Source organism: Moschus berezovskii, chromosome 13 (genome assembly GCF_049115385.1).
Source record: "Moschus berezovskii isolate FMDL1 chromosome 13, NW_MosBer_1.0, whole genome shotgun sequence".
NCBI lineage: Eukaryota > Metazoa > Chordata > Mammalia > Artiodactyla > Moschidae > Moschus > Moschus berezovskii.
In genome coordinates, this window is record NC_142472.1 from 35,251,774 (window position 1) to 35,267,023 (window position 15,250).

The 15,250-nt window shown below is 38.7% G+C and overlaps 1 non-coding gene across 1 annotated transcript; it reads right to left on the reverse strand.

Annotated features, from left to right (window-relative positions):
* Nucleotides 1-866: 866 nt before the first annotated feature.
* TRNAH-AUG (transfer RNA histidin (anticodon AUG)) lies at nt 867-938 on the reverse strand. The gene has a single exon. It is a non-coding gene; the product is annotated as a tRNA-His (tRNA).
* Between the last annotated feature and the right edge of the window lie 14,312 nt (nt 939-15,250).

The following is a 15,250-nucleotide window of genomic DNA, read 5'->3' on the forward strand; positions in this document are numbered from 1 at the left end:
AAGTGCAGGGTTACTGGGCAGGGATTACAGTTGTCTGTATGTCTGGTTTTGTGGGATCATGCTGCCAGATGGTTGTTTGTGGTAATGCCTCCCACCACAGCTCTTGACTGGAAAAGAGATTCAAATCAGTCTGCAATACTTCAGTGGTGAACAAATAATATTCTCTGTATCCAAACTCTTTCACTTGATTTTCCATATTTTATCTGTGTGATAATGTACTGTGTATATAGCATATGTATGTAGGTTTAACTTTAAAGAATTAATTACTGATGACTTAAAAGGGGATATCAGCAGAAGAAATCAAACAAGAGAGTAACAGATCAAAGGGAAGCACGGAGACTTCATAGGAAAAAAAGCAGAAGAAAATAGCTTTTATATAAAAACAAAAACTAGAAGTGACAGTCAGTAGAGACTGGAAAACAGACGCAATACAAGAAGAAGAATCCAGGTAGTTGCTTAACTTGTATGTTATAGGTCTCAGAACACAAAGTAAAAAAGACCTGGGACCCAGATGGAAGGATGGAAATGAGATGGAAAGTCAGTTGGAACTGAGGACTTGCCAGAGATAACCATGTTGTGGGAGGTTAGAAAGTACAGATAATTCCTGGATCCATCAATTCATTCCTTTAGGAAAGATTTCTACTTCCTGTGTACCATGCACTCTTCTAGGCAGTAGGGGTACAGTGATGAACAAGCAATATTTTCCTTGCTTATGGTTTGTATCCATCAGCTATTGCTGCATTTAAGAAAGGAAGGGGAAGTCACTCAGTCGTGTCTGACTCTTTTAGCCCACCAGGCTCCTCCGTCCATGGGATTTTCCAGGCAAGAGTACTGGAGTGGGTTGCCATTTCCTTCTCCAGGGGATCTTCCCCACCCAGGAATCGAACCTGGGTCTCCTGCATCATAGGCAGACACTTTACCATCTGAGCCACCAGGGAAGAGTAGCTTAAGAAGAATAGCTTGAAATTCTCTCTCAGGAATGAAGACCTACTCTGAAGACTAGATAGGAAGAAAAACAACAAAATGTGTACTGCTTGAGAGTAAAGGACATTTCAAAGTGGTGAAAACCTGATCGCATCCTCTCCTTGTATCTAGATATAACTCCTGGCACGTGTGCTCAGTCATCATGTCTGATTCTTTGCAGTCCCATGGTCTATAGCTCACCAGCCTCCTCTGTCCAAGGAATTTTCCAGGGAAGAATACTGGAGCAGGTTGCCATTTCCTGCTCCAGGGGATATTCCAACCCAGGAATTGAATCCAGGTGGATTCTTTACCACTAGCACTACCTGGAAAGCCCAAAACTCCTGGGATAAAGTGCAAAAGAAATTATAAACCCGGAGACAAAAATTGGAGAGAGTGCATGGGAATGTTTTGCTTTTTCTTTTTCAGACTCTCGCACCTCTTTTCAATATGTTCTCATGTAAAGGAGCCTTGGGCAGCTTGAATGGTTTCAGGATTTAAAAAAAATAAGGCACAGAAGGTATAGCGGAGACCAAAGGCAAAAGAAGGTATGTGTCTGAAGATGAGCTGCATGTTACCTATATTTTACATCACTCAAGAGTCTCCACAGATTTGGTAGGAAATGAAGAATATGGCATCTATGTTCCACAAAGGATGCAGGCCTTTCTATTTCTTTTTTCTACTACTGGATTCTAAAGGACCTAGCATATTTTCCAGTACATGTTAAGAAATATATTTTTTGAATGAATGAATGGATGACATTGACAGAGACTTAAGAAAATGAAGTAGATAAGATGATGATAAATCTTGTAGTCCTGCATTCCTTAACATTTTTCCTGTTCTGTTTCAGCCTTAATGTCTGCTTCTCTAGGGGTTCATGCTATTTTGTGTCCTCAGCCTTCCAAGATACGTTAAACTAGACAGCATTTGTTTAGTCCATGACACAATCTAAGATAGGATTCTCAAATGTGTGTCTCAAATAAGTGATTCTCAAATGTGCTATTTCAGGGTTGTTTGACTTTGAGTCAGCTGTTTAATCTGATCTTAAAATGTTTATCTTCAAATAAGAGTATTGATGCCAGATTTTCATAAATATGAGAATTAAATGCGTTAATGCATTTAAATGTTCAGTGTGCTGCTGCTGCTAAGTCACTTCAGTCGTGTCCGACTCTGTGTGACCCCATAGACGGAAGCCCACCAGGGTCCCCTGTCCCTGGAATTCTCCAAGCAAGCACACTGGAGTGGGTTGCCATGTTCAGTGTAGGACCTAGCTATTGCTAAGGTGCAACATATGCTAGCTAATACTATTTTTACTTCATAGAAAAATAACTTTTTGTTACAATAATATAATTCATTATGATTGTGATTGCCCTTCACTTTTCTTCTCAGATTTTTTCAATTTTAGCTAACCATTGAGTTTATTTTCATGGTTTTTGGGCTCCAAAATCACTGCAGATGCTGATTGCAGCCATGAAATTAAAAGACGCTTACTCCTTGGAAGGAAAGTCATGACCAACCTAGATAGTATATTAAAAAGCAGAGACATTACTTTGCCAACCAAGGTCTGTCTAGTCCAGGCTATGGTTTTTCCCGTGGTCGTGTATGGATGTGAGAGTTGGACTGTGAAGAAAGCTGATCACCGAAGAATTGATGCTTTGAACTGTGGTGTTGGAGAAGACTCTTGAGAGTTGCTTGGACTGCAAGGAGATGCAACCAGTCCATTCTAAAGGAGATCAGTCCTGGGTGTTCATTGGAAGGACTGATGCTAAAGCTGAAGCTCCAATACTTTGGCCATCTCATGCGACGAGTTGACTCACTAGAAAAGACTCTGATGCTGGGAGGGATTGGGAGCAGGAGGAGACGGGGACGACAGAGAATGAGATGGCTGGATGGCATCACCAGCTTGATGGACATGAGTTTGAGTGTACTCCGGGAGTTGGTGATGGACAGGGAGGCCTGGCGTGCTGTGATTCATGGGGTCGCAAAGAGTCGGACACGACTGAGCAACTGAACTGAACTGAACTGAACATGCAGAGGTAATGTTCTTTATCATTGGCCTATAAGATATTATTTTAAGCAAAATGATTATTATGGGTGCTTAAAATACTGCCTTAAAGAGATTTTTAGAAATGAACTATTTTCTGTGAGAACTATATATATCTGTGAGAAGAATAAACTTATGCTTATCATGGAGAAGAGGGAAGGGGGAGGGACAAATTAGGGGCATGGGATTAAAAGATACAAGCTACTATATATAAAATAGATTAGCAACAAGAATATACTGTGTGGCACAGGGAATGATAGCCATTGTTTTGTAATAACCTATAATGGAGCATAATCTGAAAAAATCTGGATCACTATGCTATATATTTGAATCTAATATAATATTGTAAATTAACTATGTGCTGTGCTTAGTCGCTTAGTCATGTCAGACTCTTTGTGACCTCATGGACTTCCCAATCAGGGATCGAACCAAGATCTCCCTCATTGCAGGTGGATTCTTTACCGATCGAGCCACCAGGGAAGTCCTAAATTAACTATAGTTGATTAAAAAAAATTTTTTATAATCGCTTTAAAATGTGGTATTGCTTTCTGCTGTACAGGAAGTGAATCAGCAATATGTATACATATATCGTCTTTTTGTCACCACAAAGCATTGTGTAGAGTTCCTTGGGCTGTGCAGTTGGCTTTCATTAGTTATCTATTTCATACTTCAATTTTTAAAAGAAATGATAGATTCTAAGTTTATTCTCAGGTAAGATTATAGTGAGGCAGTGAGGCTGAGGATGAGATGATGGATGGCGGCATCCACTCAATGGACACGAGTTTGAGTAAACTCCAGGAGATAGTGAAGGACAGGGAAGCCTGCCCTGCTGCAGTCCATGGCGTCACAAAAACATATGTGGCTGAGTGACTGAACAACAATGAGGCTGAACTGGTGGCGGATGGTCGCAGGTACCAGTTAGGAACAACTCTGATGACAGCTCGAGTCTCTGCCGTTGTGTCCAATTTTCTTTCTTGAGAAACTATTGCCTTATTTAAACAAGTTCTGATTGGACTGGGAAGCAGATAACTTGACTCCAGGTGGACTCATGAGCTTCTCTTTCCTATTAACGTGAATTCATGACTCAGAAATGGCACATCTTGAGATTGGTAGAGCTGAGAGGGAATGTTGGGGATAGGAGAAAGATTGTGCTGCCTAAGCAGACACAGAATCAAGGGAAACCAGTCAACACAGGGAAAAGTAGAGAACTGAAAGCTAGTTGTCTTCCCAAAACTCCTCTCTCTTGCTTCTGCTAGGTGGGATGTGTTTATGCCACTATAACCAAAAGACTCTTCGCAAGGACTAAATGGATAATCATTTTTGTACAGATCAAATAAGTGTTTAACTGAAAAATTATACCTTATTAATAGACATTAATTAATGCAACTTGGAATTGGACTTTATAAATATGTTGGCATTTTAGAAGTGCTCTTGTCTTTCATAAAATAGAGCCAACTGCTAATAGCTTTGATCAAAGCATAAAACATTACTTAAATTAACAAGAGATTTTGAAATGGAAATATGAAGAGAAGGATTCTTCAATTTTCTAATTGCTCTTCCCTGCTACTGAAATTAACCAGCATTTTATTTTTAATGGGACCAATTATGAAGAGAAACATTTGTTGGCTAATTTAATGGCTAGCCACTATGGCATGACTAATATCTATGGGGAAAAGAATCAGTACATTGTTACATTGCAACCATCAGTATAATTGATTGCTCCTATGAATACCTGGGATATTTAACTCCTCATTTTCTTCAATGGATCATAACCACTGAAGTCTACACAGAGTAGAAATTCCACACAATAAATGTTATTAATAGGTTCCTGCTTTTGCCTGCTCAAATATGTTCATAATAATTGCAAGACTTTATCTTTCATCTAAAGCATTTTGCTTTTAACAGAGAATAATCTTCACTTTGATGATCAGTTTTCACATCCCAGTAACTCTTTCTCATGGGCAAGTAGGAAGAGAGAAGGTTCTGGAAGTGGGAGGGTGTGAAAAGGGACGACAGAGGATGAGATGGTTGGATGGCATCACCGACTCAGTGGACATGAGTTTGAACAAACTCTGAGAGATAGCGAAGGACAAGGAAGCCCGGCATGCTGCAGTCCATGGATGCAAAGAGTCAAACACAACTTAGCGACGGAACTACAAGAGTAACATTAGAATTACATCATCTCCAGCATCAAATGTGACCCCTGGGAACACAGGGACTGGGAGAATACTTCAAGACCACTTATCAGTCACCTTCTCTTTAGTCTTTGTCACCAATCTGCTCTTTTCTGGGGGTATTTCCAGATATGTAGGAAGAAGGGGAAAAGTGGTTTTAAAAATCGACCTTCTCACTTGGAAAACTTGAAGAAATTAAGCTTTACATTTATACAATTAATGCTTTTTAAATAAAAGGCCTAATTTTTCAGGTTGCAAATCCAGTTCTCTAAAGAAACAAAAGTCCAGTGTCAGGTTCATACAGCTTATTCTGACCATGGCCACGTCACAGAAAAGCATCTGATACAGTTCATTGTTTCTCAAGCCAAAGCACACATCTATGCCCCTGGGATGTCCCAATGAAGATGCTGTCCTTTCCAGCCAAGTAGTAGGGTCTGCACTTGGCATAATAAAACCCCCTGAGAGGCAGTATGAACTTGACTGGCTCTTTCATATTCATCTCTGCCAACTAGTTTATTTTTACAAATTGTTTATTGGATTTTATGTATGTGCTTGCTTTAGAAAAGGCTATTTGATCCTATGAAGAAAGAGAATACTAATTGTTCAGTCATGGTGTTTGGGACCTTATTATAATATTTTTTTGCTGATAGACTATGGAGCCCTATCTCACAATGTACAGGTAACAGGCTTTATCCAGACATTCAGTCATAATGACTAGATGGGGGAAGCTGCCAGCTTGATTTTTAAAGAAGCTCTCCAGGTGTTCTCAAAAAAAGTGCGTTTTGAGAAATACTGATTTAGTGGACTTCAGCATAAAGTCCTTTCCATATACAACTAGTTTATTGAGTCTTTTGGACTTTGGCATGGCTGTCTGTCTGGGCCCATGATAAGTCTGCCTAGCCTTGGAGCACAATATCAAGACATCCTTCATGATCATTCAGGTCCTCTAATATGTCTCTATCTTTCTTTTCTTAGCTTCCGTCAGTGGGTCCCAACATGTGCTGGAGAAAAAGATATCATTCATAAAGCAACTGCAGACTCTCAAATACAAACAAATATTACTCTCTTCTAGCCTGGAAATAGATGGCTCCTACTCATACTTCAGCTTATACTGAATCAGTGTGTATCATCATGTCTGTCTATCCTCCTTCAAACAAAGAACCACTGAACTTTGCTGAGCAAAGTACCAAGCACAGCATCATTGGAAATGCTAAGATACGTCAGACACAACTGCAAAGGAGATTACAAACACCCAAGTGCAGTGATATTAACAGATTGGTAACGGGCACTGGATCTGACACTGAGATGATTCTATCATGAGCTGAGTGGGGCACTAGGAGACCTTGAGGTCTTGACCTTGGGACACTTGGGGACTGGTGAAGTTTTGAGACGTCTCATTGGAATCCCTACACTGTCACATGTGGTATTATTATAAAGCCATTTTAGAGGTGTAGGAGACAGAGTAACTAGCACCAGGAGGAGACACTTTATGTCTTTTGTCAGGGATGAAATTGTGCCACCATTGGAGCAGAGCTGAGCCAACCTATAGCACTGGAGCTCTTCTTTTCAGTTCTATTATCCTTTTTTCTTCTGTTGGGATGGAATCCAGGTTAACGGTCCCCCAACTGAAAATGAGATGGTAAATGTAATGGATGATGGAAAGAACTCTAGACTGAATGCTTGCCAGTTGGTGTGGTTGAACTCTTCGCAGCTTGGAAATTCAGAACAAAGAGGTATCTGTGTAGACTGAAGCCATTCTGTCAGGTTCTGCAAGACTCTTCCTCTCTCTCTTACTAGTTTTAGGTGGGTCTTCATCCAACTCTCCAGGCAGGAACATCTCCATTTTCATCCTAAGACAAAACAAATAGTGAATCTTCAGTGAAGACATGCAGGACTTCTTGGTTATGAATTATTCTTCACTTTTATTGCAAAATAATACATACACATTGCAAAACATTAGAAAACATATCATACAGGAAGAGGGAAAGGAAATTTTCCTTTATAACTTTAACTTTGTTTAGTGTTTAATTCCTCGTTATTTTTTCTGTCATATATACTATGCACACATATTCTTATTACATTCCATAAAGTGGAATCCTTTTGTATACACAGTTTCAATATTTTCATTATTTAAAAAAACATATTCTAAACATCTCTCCATATTGTTTAATATTCATCCTGAGTATTGTTTTAATAACAAATAATGGCCAAAGAAAGCTGAGAGATGAAGAATTGATGCTTTTGAACTATAGTGTTGGAGAAGACTCTTGAGAGTCCCTTGGACTGCAAGGAGATAAAACCAGTCAATCCTAAAGGAAATCAGTCCTGAATATTCATTGGAAGGACTGAGGCTGAAGCTGAAACTCCAATACATTGGCCACCTGATGCAAAAAACTGACTCATTGGAAAAGACCCTGATGATGGGAAAGATTCAAGACAGAAGGAGAAGGGGATGACAGAGGATGAGATGGCTGAATGGCATCACCGACTCAATGAACATGAGTTTGAGCAAGCTCCAGGAGTTGGTGATGGACAGGGAGGCCTGGCGTGCTGCAATCCATGGGGTCACAAAGAGTCAGACGTGACAGAGCAACTGAACTGAATAGTGACTTATTATATCTGAATGTAACATATTTTATATACACCTTTCTCTATTGCTGAACATCTAAGTTATTTCTAGTTTCATGTGAAAGTGAAAGTGAAGTCGCTTAGTCACGTCCAACTCTTTGCGACCCCATGGACTGTTGCCTATCAGGCTCTTCTGACCATGGGGTTCTCCAGGCAAGAATGCTGGAGTGGGTTGCCATTTCCTTCTCCAGTTTCATGTGAGTACCATCATATAGTTGAGTGCAGCCAAATATACTTCAAAGTATTAAAATCTCCAGTCAAAGATCAAAGTAATCAATTTGAAAGAGAGCTAAAGGCGAGAAGTTGGCCAAGGGACTTGAGGTCTTGCCACTTCAGTGGTTAAACTCGTACAAAACTGGGCAGTGTCTTAAAGACAGTTCTGGGCTTTTAGCTGATGATAAAATGCATACTTATCTCTAAGCAGGGGGTGTTATTCCAGTCTGCATGGCGGACTAGATAAATAAGAAACCAGGCAGATTAATGGTCAGCAGATAGGTTCAGATGAATGTAGCTTTACCTTGATTAATGGCATCCAAGTTAAAAACAATAATAGACTTGACAAGAGTTTAATAATCTTTTTTTTTTTAAGTGTTCTCCTTTATCCCATGAGTAAAACTTTTTAAATGCCCTTGTTTTAAAATGATTGTATAAAATCATGTTATTTTTATTTTGGATACTTTTTAAAGCTGTGAAAAGATTCATTTAATAAAATCTCTTTACAGAAATAATAATCAGCATTTCTAACCAGAGAACAATGGTGGGAGGAAGAATTCTTTTCAGAAATACAAAGAACAATGCCAAGTTTCTGATTTCCAACGGAGTTGTTAAATAAGGGACAGAAATGAACTAGGGGGGAAAAAAAGCAAGTTAGGAAATTTTCTTAAGTTTCTCTCAAGTCAAAGAAAGTGTACTGCAGAATTTAATAGCATAAAGATTAGGCTTGGATTTTTAAGATCTACATACTAAGATTGTAAAACTCTATAAATATTGTTTATAGTGTGAGCCTCAATATTTAAAATATTTTATTTCACTATGGGAGCCATGTTCAGTTGATTAAAATAAAGTCTTATGTTTATGCAAGTCTCATACCATAAATCAATGCATACTTACCATTACAGTTTATGAAAAAATATATGAAAGCCCCTGCTACCCTCCTGGTGTACATTTCTGAATGGCTTTTCTCCCTCCACAAGAAAAATTACATTTTTAGAATTAGAACTTTTAAAATGCCCTTATTTAAAAATTATTGTGTCAAATCATGCTATTTTATTTTGGAAACTTAAGAGTGATGAAAAGATACATCTAACAAAACCTCTTTAGAGAAATCATAGTTGGTATTTCTAATCAAGGAACAGTTTAGCATGTATATTATATATGCAAAATAGAACTTACACTTATGTAGGTAGATGGCTTCTCCTACAATTAGACCTAAGGAAAACAGAGGTACTCTTCATGAGTTATATCCTTTTGATTTAGACTTGTTTGACTAATCTACAGTAATGAATAATGCATTCGAAAGGTGAATGTATCAAGGCATTTAAAAGAAGAATATATCAAGAGAGGGACAATGATTTGTAAAGCAAAAAGTTCTCATGGTTGACTTTTGAAAGCGCTCTTTGAAAAGATGCTGGATTTGGAGTTTAGGTATATGCTTGTTCTTCAGATAGGTGTTCTGAACTCTTTTCTGGGAGGTGTTTTTCTTCTGCCATTTAGAAATAAGAAAAGGATAACTGCTGCATAAATAAGAAATATTACAGTGTGCCACCCACAATTTCCTCATCTATTAAACTGAGCCATCTAGTGAGTAACTCCTCCTCCCCTTGTCTTAGAACGTTTGTCTTCTTTTTTCCTGGTATGTACATAACTTTGCTTCTAATATAGTCAGGGAGAAATAGCTAAGTGTTAAGATGACTCTGCGGTTGTTTCCTTAAGAGAGGATATGAGTATCACAGGGCTCTAAGGGTTCAGAAGGACCGGATGGAAGGCAAACAATGAATAATTTCAGTGGCAAGTCACAGTATCCTAATTCTCTGCAAAATAATCCCTGAATATGTGGTGATTGCATTTTAAGGGGCTGCAATGTGGTGGCTCAGGGGTAGAACCCTCCTGCCAATGCAAGAGACATGGGTTCGATCCGTGGGTCAGAAAGATGCCCTGGAGAAGGAAATGGCAACCCACTCCAGCATTCTTGCCTGGAGAATCCCACGGACAGAGGAGCCTGGTAGACTACAGTCCATGGGGTCACACAAGAATTGGACATTACTGAGCAACTATACAACAGCAACAGCAAGGTGAGAGAAACCTGCACTCCTGGAAGGGCCATTTGCGACCCTCAGACATCGTTAAGCCAAAGATAGCTTCTAGGCAGCCCACCTCACCTCGCACTGAGTGATCTTAATGTGTGGAATCCAGAAAAACGCCCTATTTACAAAGCAGAAATAGAGACATGGACTTAGAGAAAAAAAATGTGTGGATCCCAAGGGGGAAGGGGAAGGGTGGGAGGGATTGGGGGATTGGGATTAACACATTCAATATTGATACACTGTATAAAATGGATAACTAATGAGAACATGGCAGTTTTGGGGCATTTCAGAGGTAAAGAATCTACCCACTAATGCAGGAGATTTAAGAGACATGGGTTCAATCCCTGGGCCTGGAAGATCCCCTATAGGAGGACATGGCAGCTTACTCCAGTATTCTTGCCTGGAGAATCCCATGGACAGAAGATCCTGGCGAGCTACAGTCCACGAGGTTGCAGAGTCTGACATGAATGAGTGACTAATCACACACAATGAGAATACACTGTGTAGAGGACAGATCTCTACTTAATGCTCTGTGGTGCCCTAAATAGGAAGGAAATCCAAAAAAGAAGCAACATATATGTGGATGGCTGATTCAATTTGCTATACATCAGTAACTAACACATTATAAACCAACTATATTCCAATAAAAATTGACTTTAAAACACAGCCAGTCTGCTTTATATTTTCTTTCACATTATCCCCGAATTCCCAAAGTCCAAGGCAACTAAAATACATAGGATACTGGAAATGGTAACCACTCTGGATTAGCAACTTCAATCAATATTCAGAATAACTTATCTGTGTTGCTTTCTATTGTTTATCTCTGTCTTCCAACCCTATTGTGTGAGTTCCTTAAATTTATCTTGTCATTCTTTAAAAATTGTTAAAACTTCCATCTATTATATAAATTTTTCCATATTGTTTAAATATTCTCTAAGAAATGACATCATGTTTAACTCATGAATTTAATATTTTCTATTTTTTTTTTCCGGGGCTTCCCTTGTGGCTCAGACAGTAAAGAATACATCTGCAATGCAGGAGATGTGGGTTCAAACCCTGGATTAGGAAGACCTCATGGAGGAAAAATTTTAGTCTTTCAAAATTTTTTTTTTCTTCTTCTTCTTCTTCCTGCACTGTCTCTTTTATTTGAGACAGTGTCTCTTTACAGTGTATGGATGGTGGTGTCTTTTTGTGTGTTTTGGTTTTCTTGTTAGAGGTTGAATTTTCCTCAAATGTCTGTTGATTTCTGACTGACCTGAAGGTGAAGCAGTAAACGGATGTGTCTGTCAGGTCAGCTATAATATTGAGGGGTCTCCAAATCTGTAGTTTTGTTTTTGCTCTAGAGGAGGTTCTCAGTCTTCTGCCTTGATGGACAGCCCATCAGCTCGTTCTGGGTGAGGGAAGAGAGCTCACTTTTGGCATGTGTACTCTGCCTCACTGCTGGTGTCCCTAAGCCAGGATGTTCCTGGTACAATTTCAGCAGGGAGTAAACCTCTCATTTTCTTTCAGGGGTATGAGAGGGAGCTGTTGCTTTGATTGAACGGGCACTAGTCCCTCTGATTGTTTCATATATAAAGTGTCAGCCAATCCTGTTTTCAGTCTCTCGTGTCTTAACCCACTTTCCTGCACACCTTCTGCCTATAACCCTTGAGTTTCCTGGGTCCCCAGGTGTGAATCATCTTATTTCTTGTCACTAAGCACCCCTTAAGATATTGTGTTCCACTGAGTCTGTCACCAAGTTTGTGCATTTACCCAGAGTACTCAGCTTATAGTGGAGTGTTTTAAAACAGCAAGGAAAGATTAAAACAAGACCCTGAATCTCCTGGGCCACTTCCCTCTTTGATGTAACTCCTTCCTCCCATCCTCTCTCTAATACCAGGAGAGACCGTTTCTACCACGTCTGTGCCTTGTTATCCACACGATACTGACACCAGTCCCAGAAAAAGGAATGACATGGATCCTTCCCCCATAAACTCATTTTCTGTCCTGATATCACTTTCACTCCGCACAGAAGGATATGATCCAGCCATTTGGTCCCCAAATTATACAACTGTCTGGCTGCACCACATGTCCTGGATTCTGAGTTATTAAATTCCACCACACGTGGGGGATCAGCAGCCCTGGATCTACAGCTCCGAGTTCCATTCAATTTATTTTCAGCCTCCCCTTGGCAAACAGTTTCCAAACTGTGTGGTCAGAGTTGAAGCAGAGTCTCTCTTGGCCAAGACAAATGAATAAGACAGAGGGTGAGAGTGACAACCAATGCAATAGAAGTGACACCAATAGAAATATTTGTGGAGCAGAGACGACAATTTCAGCTGAGAGAACTGGGGAAAGTCTCCCTCTTTTTTCTTTCTTACCTTTTTTCTCTTCCTTCCTTTCTCTCTCTCTCTTTTTTTAATGACCATGAAGAATGCTTCCCAGTTTCCCTTGGAGGAATTCCTCTGTGTTCCAATTCTGGTAGCCAAGAAGTTCTTTGTTATGTCAAATCTAAATTGCCTCTGATTTAATGCTCTTTTATTTCATCCCATTCACCATGGAAAGGGAAAAAGTAATAAATTTCAACTTCACAGAACCCCTTCATACACTTGATGACAGTGAATATGCCACCCTGAGTTTTCTTCTCTAGGCTTAAACAACCCTGACAAAAAATTTTCTGAAATGATTTTTAGATTGGGTTCCAGGGATGACGTTTCTCTCAGTAAAATAAAATCTGATTGAAGTGTTCAGAATTCTGTCATTTCTTCTGCTCTTCTGGCTATATTAAAAAAAAAAAAAAACTAGGCATGTACTTCAATCACACTTTATAAACCTCATTTCCAATGTTCAGCACTTACATACTCAAAACTTATAGCCCTTTAAAAATGGCAACTTCACTCAAATTAACCAAAGAAGATATTGCGGTAACTCAAAAGTGATTACTGTCTTGACTTTGGTCTTATGAAAACATAAACACTGGTCTCCTGGGCTAAATTTCCTCTTTAGTATAGTCACAATTTTAAGAACAGACTGTGTAGACAGAAATGCGATTGCCAGAGACACCAGTTGGAAGCGGCCCTAAGTGAGCCAGTGCAGTTAATTTAAGCTAAACAAAGAAACAGTAAAAGTGCAGATTTAATCAAGTCCAGTTGAGAACACAGTCAGGGGGATTGTGTCTGTGATAAAGAGAGATTATACTGTAAAGCACATTCCTTGAGCTTCTCTAAGAGCATATTATGTATTGCAAAGTTTTTGTTTTCAGTTCAGAAAGATCAATCCACTAAATGATTAATAGCTGATGACAGTATTTTGACACGATTGACCTTCATATTTAAGATATACAGTCCTAACAGAGAAGGATTACTTAATAAAGATTATTTAGTAGGTGTTAGGTCCTGAAAGCAGAACTAGGTATTTAATCATCTTTAAAATATGGAAAAGTCCTTATTCCATAATCCCTATAATGGATAGACTCTATATGTCCAGCTTCCCCTTCTTTTTTGGTAAGATAATCTCTTTCCTAAGGAAATCCATAGGAAACTTGGATTCCTCCCCTTCATTTCATGCCCCACTGGCATTAAGAGACAGACACAAGATACAGGTCTTCCCTAACTGAAGACTACTTTAGAGGCAGTGATGATGCGCAGACTTGATAGAAGTAGTGGCATTTTTGATATTTTTCAGCCAGTACAAAATAAGAAAGATGGAAAATAAAAAGTCTCCATTAAGTAAAGAAGAAACCCCTGTGTCAATAAATTCTGCCCCGTCACTTAAATTTGTTTTTATTTTAAGTTAGACCAGTTTTATTTGCATTTCTATTACAATTTAAAGTCTCAATTAATAAGACTGATCAGAAACACTCCATTTTACAAACAAGGAAAACGAGACATGAAATGTCAAGTGATTTGCCTAAGTTAACACATAGCTGGTTTGCTATGCAGTTATGCTTTATGTCCAACTCGCTTAAGCTTTGCTGTTTGAGTCCTTAATTCCTGGGCACCTGGAGTGTGTCAGATCTTGGTGGTAGACTGATAAACCTCCCGTCAGAGAGCTCAGAGTTGATTTCTTTTTAATTCTCCATTTTGGTGAATCTGTGTGTTTTTAAACAATTTAGTCTGCAAGAGAGGATTTCTAAAAGCAACTTTGCTACAATAAATTGAATTGAGAAGAAGAAAATGAAAGATTTTCCATAGAATCATAAATTCATTGGAAGGACTGATTTAAAGTTGAAATGCTAATACTTTGGCCCCCTGATGAGAAGAATCAACTCATTGGAAAAGAACCTGATGCTGGGAAAGATTAAGGGCAGGAGGAGAAGAGGACAACAGAGGATGAGATGGTTGGATGGCATCATTGACTCAATGAACATGAGTTTGAGCAAGATCCAGGAGATGGTGAAGGACAGGGAGGGCTGGCGTGCTGCAGTCCATGGGGACGCAAAGAGCTGGATATGATTCCTAGCAACTGAACAACAACAATAAAAGTTAAATTTAGAATTATTAAATATTTCATCTATATCTTTAAACTCTTTTGTCAACTGCATTTTGGAGCTAAAATAATACATTTCTAGGAAAATTAAGCCACTTTATGAGATTCATACTACATTCTGCCTATTAATATTTTTTAAAAAGAGGCTTATTGTTTCTTAATTCATTAAGAAGACTGTGTACAAGAAAAAATACTGAGGTTAAATATTTTTTTCATGCCTTATTTAATAGTATGCATGATATTGTTTGTTAAAAACTTACAACTCTTCTATTACTGTAAATATCCTTAAGATTAAATAAATATTATTAATGAATATATTTCATTATCAGCTACCTGCATTCTGGGAAGGGATATTAAACACCAAATTCTTTCTGTTCTTTCACATTGCCTTGAAGTTTAAATGACCTCCATCTCCTGCCTAGCTCAAATGTCTAAAATATGTAATCTCCAAAAGTGAAAGAAAAGGGTGGCTCAGACGGTAAAAGAAATCTGTCTGCAGTGCAGGAGACCTGGGTTCAATCCCTGGGGCAAATTCCCCAAACATAATCACCAAAACTTCCCGTTAAGACAAAGGATCTGAAGAAGGTCTAACATGACTCGAGGGAAAAAGGTAAGTCTAAAATATACATAAGCTTTTTATCTCATATTCAAATGCTTCTTGTCATATGCAACTT